The sequence below is a fragment of the Aphelocoma coerulescens genome, chromosome 1 (genome assembly GCF_041296385.1).
Source record: "Aphelocoma coerulescens isolate FSJ_1873_10779 chromosome 1, UR_Acoe_1.0, whole genome shotgun sequence".
Taxonomy (NCBI): Eukaryota; Metazoa; Chordata; class Aves; order Passeriformes; family Corvidae; genus Aphelocoma; species Aphelocoma coerulescens.
This window is the reverse complement of record NC_091013.1, coordinates 119949955-119957071: the sequence shown is the minus strand read 5'-3', so window position 1 is coordinate 119957071 and position 7117 is coordinate 119949955.

Here is a 7117-nt window from a genome sequence, read left to right as displayed (position 1 = left end):
AGAGCTCAGCACTGTGGCTTTAGTGGCCTTGTGTGTTCCATTTTATCTGTTCTATCTGCTTTGGTACCGTGGCTCAAAGGGACAGCACATCCTAAATATCTGTCCAGGCTCTCTAAAGCCCTGCCACAACAAAACAATTCTCTCCTCCTCTCCACACTCTCAAACTTGACTGACAACAACATTCTTTCAGAATATTCAGGGCTTGCTTTGTGCTTTTCATCGGCTCCTTTCACTTGCTGTAATTAATTCTCTGCATCTGGCCAAAGATTGCAGTTTTTATCTTCTCGAGCATTAACTTATGCTATTAATATGCAAATTAGCAGGCTGTGGTTTTCGTGGAGCAGAAGAACTTTTTAACATTTTAATGATAATTTCACCACAGTGGGCCCTTTCTGCGCTTCAAAAGTGAAACTTTTGCTTATATTTTACTCCAGAAAGCCAAAGTGAAAATCAGATTCCATTACAGCAGGGAGCACTGACACTGGGCAGCCTGGCCCCCTGCCACTCCCTGTGGGGAGCTGTTGGAGAAGCAGGAATAAATGTGCTGGAAATGAGTGAATTTGGGGAGGTAAAGCCTGACCTCTGTAAAAAAAAAGAACAATGTGTGGGGTAGGAGTCGGAATGACCCAGCAGACAGTCACAGAATCACAGAATCACATCCCTGGAAGTGTCCAAGGCCAGGCTGGATGAGGTTTGGGGCAACCTGGCCTAGTGGAAGGCGTCCCTGCAGGAGACACAGTTTTAGACCTAAATTCGACACATACTTTGCCATTTGCATTCTAGGGAATTCAAAGGGTAGATCCTTTCGTGTGTAAAACAAATAATAAAAAATTGTTAACAAATAAACAATAATTTCCCTGCATTTTTAGTCCTAGATAAACTCTTTGTTGTGACTCCAGGAGCAAAAGAGTTTGCCCACCAGGAGAGTTATAATTTAGCAAGTTTAATCTCACATCCACAGACATATCCAGCTTTGTTTGTCCTTCTTCACTTAGCTTGGAGGAGGATTGGGGCAGGATAACACAAATACTGCAGTTATTGTAAGCCAAGTGAAACCACAGATTTCAGTCCTGGATTAATAAACCATTTTGCTGAGAGAAGAGTGATTAAATCCACAGCTCCTTCCTGTTCTGTGTATTGCACAAAGCCATGTGTGCAGGACACTCTGTTCCTTGGGCTATTTTCTTCCTCCAAATGTATTTTTCTAATATTTGACAGGGATTTTCTCCCCTGCACTGGAAGCCCCACTGCCATGGTTGGGATTTAAGCATTTCCCTGGGTTCTCTGTCCCATGTGTGGAACAGGATTCTGTGGCAGTGCCTTGCTCCCAGCAGGTGCTGCTTTTCCTTTGTTTCCTCTGAGAGCTGTGACCAGCAGTGCCCAGGGCAGCCCCACTGAGGCAAACACTGAGTGACCTCACAGCAGGAATTTATCCTGGCAGGGTTAGAGCAGTCTGTGCCCTGTGCCTCCACACTAAGCAGCTCTGGACAGCACAGCCCTTCTGCTGGATGTCTCTCACCTGAACATTCAGAAAACCTGGCCTGCTCTGCACACTTTGGCTTCTGGAGCTGTGCTGTTGGCATTTCCCCCAGCTGTCTTCCACTTTATTCCCCTCTCCCCATCTGCTTGCCCCTGCTTTTCAGCCCTTCCCCAGATTTTGTTCTCCCTCGATGATTCTGACTTTCCTGTGATGCCAGCTTGCCACTTGGCTCCTGCAGCTGGAGTAGGATGTACTCAGCTATGCCTGGAGTGACCTGGAGTATAGGATGGGGAGCTACAGACATTCCTGAAGCGTCCTTTTGCCCCATTTCCCGGGATAAAAATAATTGGGTTTTCACACAGCTGTCTTAAAAAGAACCTTAACTCAGGCAGGGCAGGGGAATACAAACAAATACATTTGTTTGTGGCATAAGTGGACAACAGTTGCAGGGTCTGGAGGGACAGGACAGGGGGGAATGGCTTCCCACAGAAAAAAAAAAATAGACTTAGAATGGATACTAAGGAACCAGTTGTTCCCTGGGAGGGTGGTGAGGCCCTGGCACAGGGTGCCCAGAGAAGCTGGGGCTGCCCCTGGATCCCTGGCAGTGTCCAAGGCCAGGCTGGACATTGGGGCTTGGAGCAGCCTGGGATGGTGGAAGGTGTCCCTGCCAACCCAAACCATGCTGCGATTCCATGAGGGATATCAGGGTGCTGCGAGGAGCTCCTGTGTGGCCCCTGAGCCAGCTCAGGGAGGTCACTGGGCTGAAAGCTGCTGCTGAAGTTAATCCACTAAAAAAAGCAGAGTTTTCAGCCAGGTCAGCTCTCAGAGGAGGCTCCTCTGTGCTTAAATTCATGCACACACAGCACGAGGGAAGGGTGGAGCGCTGGGAGAGCCTGAGCAGCCCAGATTGCCTGATCCTGAGCCACTGAGCAGCTGCGTGTGCCCCGGCACTGCAAACCACCTCTGTCCTTTATGCCAGCCAATGGAGGTAAACAAACAGCAACATGGACTAAAACCACCTCATCCTTCAGTAGCTGCTCCCTGGGAGAGCACCCAGAATCTCCCACTCTACCTGAAGCTCACATTCCTTCAGCTGGGCATTCAGCTCTGGAGAGATGGACACACTCAGTGTGTCCCCTGAGCGCCTCCCTTGGGCAGTTCTGACACTAAACGGGGTTAAAGAAACAGGAAGGTTGGCACCACTAAATATGGGGGGTTCTGAACTCTGGGGATCAGACTCTGGGACCTGAACCAAACTTGCTGACGCCAAAGTGTGTGGGATTTTTTGCCGCCACCATGACATTTTTCAAATTGGCTTGAAATCCCATTTTAAACCCAGATGATTGACTTGGACTTTTTGTATGCTTTCTGGATCTCAAAGTCCTTAGGTTCTTCTTCATGAATTTTGCATTAAATCATAAAAGCTAGAGTTACGTTCTAAGTTAGGAAGAACTTCAAAAGTTTGGATTCTTCCTTAATCCATTGACTCAAAGGATTTTAAGAACATCAAACACAGCTACACTTTCAACTAAATCCTAATAGCTGGTGTAAAAAATTCATATATATATGTATGTATATATATGCATATATATTTGCATATAGGCACATAACTATAAGAAAATCCTTATTCCCTTTCTTAAAGGGATTTCTGAGTTTGAATTCCTGTAGGTCAGGTATGCCATCTCTGGCATAAACAATCCATGGATGTTTGCAACAAGGTCCTTTGATCAGTTCTTGATCTCTCTGTTTATTTCCCCCAGGGTTCATGGGGGCTTTGCTGCCGTTTTGTCTGACACTGCTCCTGTCTAACCAAGGGAACAGAGCTTAAATATTGGTTCATTCTGTCGTGGCTCTGGAGCTGAACAAGGCTTCATGGAAGACTGGATCTACAGCTGCTCTGCTGCCTGCAGAGAGAGGAAAAGTTATTTCCCCTCTGCTTGCTCCTGGGACCTGCTTGGGCCTGCCAGGAGGGTTTTTCTCAGCTCCTAATTGGGATGACATGCCCTATCCTGAGCCTGGGACTGCTCTGAGGAACAGCTACTGCTGGCTGTGCACCTCGGTCCTTGCCGAGCCCTGGGAACAGAAATTCTTAGTCAAAGCCCTATTTTAAAACTAATTTCCCCCAGGAACTTAAAATTTTCCAGCTCTGATATCAAAAGGTGAAATATTTGGAGAGCATTAAGAAGGTAGAAGGGCCTGTGCTAAACCTCGGGAGGAATGAGAGCAGCACTTGATGCTTTTCCACATTACAGTGCTTGTTAAGGACGATATTTTTAGAGCTGGGAACACATCCCTACTCTAAAGTCGTCCCATTTCCTCAGCTTGTAAGGAAATGTTTCCTTGTGTTCTGCTCATGCATGGCAGGGTAGCCAGGCAAGGGTTTCTAGCAGAGTTTAATTCTGCATGAAAAGGTTTGGCTGAAATTTATGTCCAGGGCCACGTCAGTAACACAAGGAAAACAAACCCCAGGTTTGCCTTAGCAACCTCCAAAAGCCACTTGGCTCCTGTTTTCTCTGTGAGCTGTTCCCTGTGCACAAGGAATGAGGATGGTGTCATGAAATAAATAAATCTTCAGTCACACTGGGTTATTACCTAAGCCTGGGTGGGAGCTGGATGTCATCTCTGGCTTGGCACTGAGCTTCCTCCATGAAAAACTGGTTTTCCTTCCCACTGCGTGGATGTAAAAATGCACCGTGTTTGTTGTGAAACAGCAACTTGTCAGTAAAGGATCTCGAGTTTTCAGTCATGCCAGAAGGATGTGGAGAGCCAAACTCGGCCACAAAAGGGCTTTGGGAGAGGTTTCCAAGGGCCTAAGGGACACTCAGGAGCCGGGCCTGCCAGGCGTCGCTGCCTTTGGGGCCCAGGGGGGTGAGCCTGCCTGGGCTCCCCTAACCAGCTTGGCTGGAACCAGCAGAACCGGCTGGACTGGGGCTGCAGGGCTCTGTTCCTGCACCGGGTGTGGGGAGATAACACCGCTCCCTGCCCAGGGCCCGCCGGGCCAGCGGGGTACCGCCGCCCCTCCCTGAGCATCCAGGCTTTGACCCGCCCCGATCCCTGTTTCCCAGCTCCCAGGGCACTGCAGACCGAGGGCAATGGGAATTTGGGGCTTTGACCCGCCCCGATCCCTGTTTCCCGGCTCCCAGGGCACTGCAGACCTTGGGCAATGGGAATTTGGGGCTTTGACTCGCTCCGATCCCTTTCCCGGCTCCCAGGGCACTGCGGAAGGAGCCACTCGGTAGCGGCGATGCCCAAGCCCAGCTCCGAGTGATTCCCAGAGCCAGATGTGGCACTCCGCATTTTTTCCAGGAAAGAGGATCGGATGTGTGGCTTTGGAGCACCAGCGCGGCTGAGTTCAGCGCCCACCCAGCCCTGGAACCTGAGCATTTCGGTGCTGGGACATGAAACCAGGACAGGACAGCGCAGCTGAGCAGCGCTTTGCACTGCCTGCCGTCATTCCTGGCTGGGATGCCACCGTCACCAACAGGACAATAAAGACACTTGGCCCTAATTAGCAGCTCTGCAGCCCCACGGGCGCTGGGACCGAGCGCAGGGAAGCGGCGCTCAGCCAGAGCTTCCTTCGGAGCCGGGCTGGCGAGAGAGGCGCATTGGACACGTTCTGCCAAGCCGACAGCGATTTGTCAGACGTGTTACAGACCTGTGCCACTGCCTTTGTTCGGGATGAGGTGTCCTACTTGCCTGATTAAAACCAACTCCCGATTTGCAATTCTGAACGGAGATAATCGCTTCAGCAGCATTCCAAAGCGGGCTGCAATTACGGAGTGGGCAGGCATTAACAGCAGTGATTTAATTTGTGCGTCCATTTGCAACACAAGGAAAAAGTCTTCCAGGCGTTACTGTTAGTGATATTTTTGCCTCTAATACGTATGGAGGCCACATTCACAAGAAATGCTGCCATGAATAAAACATGAGAGCACCGATTCCTCTGTCTACCCAAAGAAAGAAAACAAACATTGCCTTTGGGACACCGGATACAAACAGACGCAGGCAGGCTTGCACGCAACTGCCTTACCTAAGGAGGGGAGCAGAGCTGCCTGAAACAAATATTTTATTTGGGTAGAACTGCCAGAAGGCTGACAGTAAGTGGTCTTGAACATCAGCTAATCAAAATAGCTGCTAACCAGCTCAGGAGAGGAACCTATAATTAGCAGCATAATGACATTGGCACTCTAGGCTTCCACTTCCTCTCTCCCTCAGGGGAAAAAATGCCTCCAGTGGTCAGTGACATCTATTTTTTTTAAGAAATGGGGATTTTCAAAGGTGCTGGAAAGGATTTCTTGTTCACTTCTACAGAGAATCACAGCTATGGATGAGCATCCCTCTCCCAGAAACAAAGGTAGTGCCTGTTTCCCACACACCACAGCTTAAAATGCTCTTGCTCAATTCCCCCTGAGTATTGTGGCTCAGGATCTCTGGGGTTTCATGGTTTCTGAGCTATACGTAGGTTTTTTCACCCCAAAACGTGTTCTCAGGTAGTTTTTTTTGTGAAGTATTCCACAGAGGTGTTGTAGCTGCTTGTTCCAGGGGTCTCGTTCCATGCTCTCCAGCCAGCAGCTGTCATCCCAGACAGGCTGGGAACTTGGCCCTCTGTCACACTGATATGAAGCTGATCTAACTCCCCCGATGTCACACTGATACTGACATAACTCCCTTGGTGTCACACTGATACTGACACAACTCCCTGGATTCTCAGCTGGCTCCTTTGCCCAACACCTCATCCTCCTGAAGTCAGTGGCAGGTTCACATAAGAAGAGATTTTACCTGGCTCTTACCTGGCTGGCGAAGGCACCACTTTGCAGGTTGTGGGTGGAGACTTCAGCTCAGAGGCACTAAAACAGCCAATGCATCAATGACTGGCCTCGTTCCCTACTCAAGAGCCTGAAGCTACAAGTCACTACCCAGCCATGTAATTAACCTGCACAAGGGACGTTGCATTTAAACTGATTATGGAATAAAAACCCCAACCTGCAGGAACTCACACCTTCTGATCCACGAATCAACCTGATTACACAGAAACTCCTTCCTGTTTAAAACACCCCTGTGCTCACACACCTCAAATCTTCAACATCATACCCTACTTATACACCTTACTTACTGATACATTCTACCTACTTCAACATTTCACTTGCTTACTTATACAGATACACATCACTCTACTTATGCATTTTCTTACTTGCTTATAGTTTTTACAGCTTCTACATACCCCAGCACTTACACATTGTACCTACTTACACATTGTACCTACTCTTACAGGCTGCTCTACCTATACATTTACAACCTTCACATAGCACAGTCCATACGCATTTTGCAACTGCTGGGCACGAGACCTCACATTGCTGGATTGGTTTCTCTGTTCTGTCCATGAGCTCCACACACACTTTTCTGATAACAGGATTGGTTTTAATCCAGTGCAGCACAGTCCCTTTTATCTGTTCCTTGCTGCCTTGCTATTCAGTTTTTCAGCCTCTCCTTTCCCAAATTTTTTCCAATTCAGCACAGCTTACCTCTCAGTCCTTGAGGAATTCCTGAGGGCTCTAACAGGTGGGGCTCCTGATCCAGGCAAGCAGCGTCGAGATGATGGCAGCAACAAAATCCATCCAGTGCTCAGCAGCCAAGTTA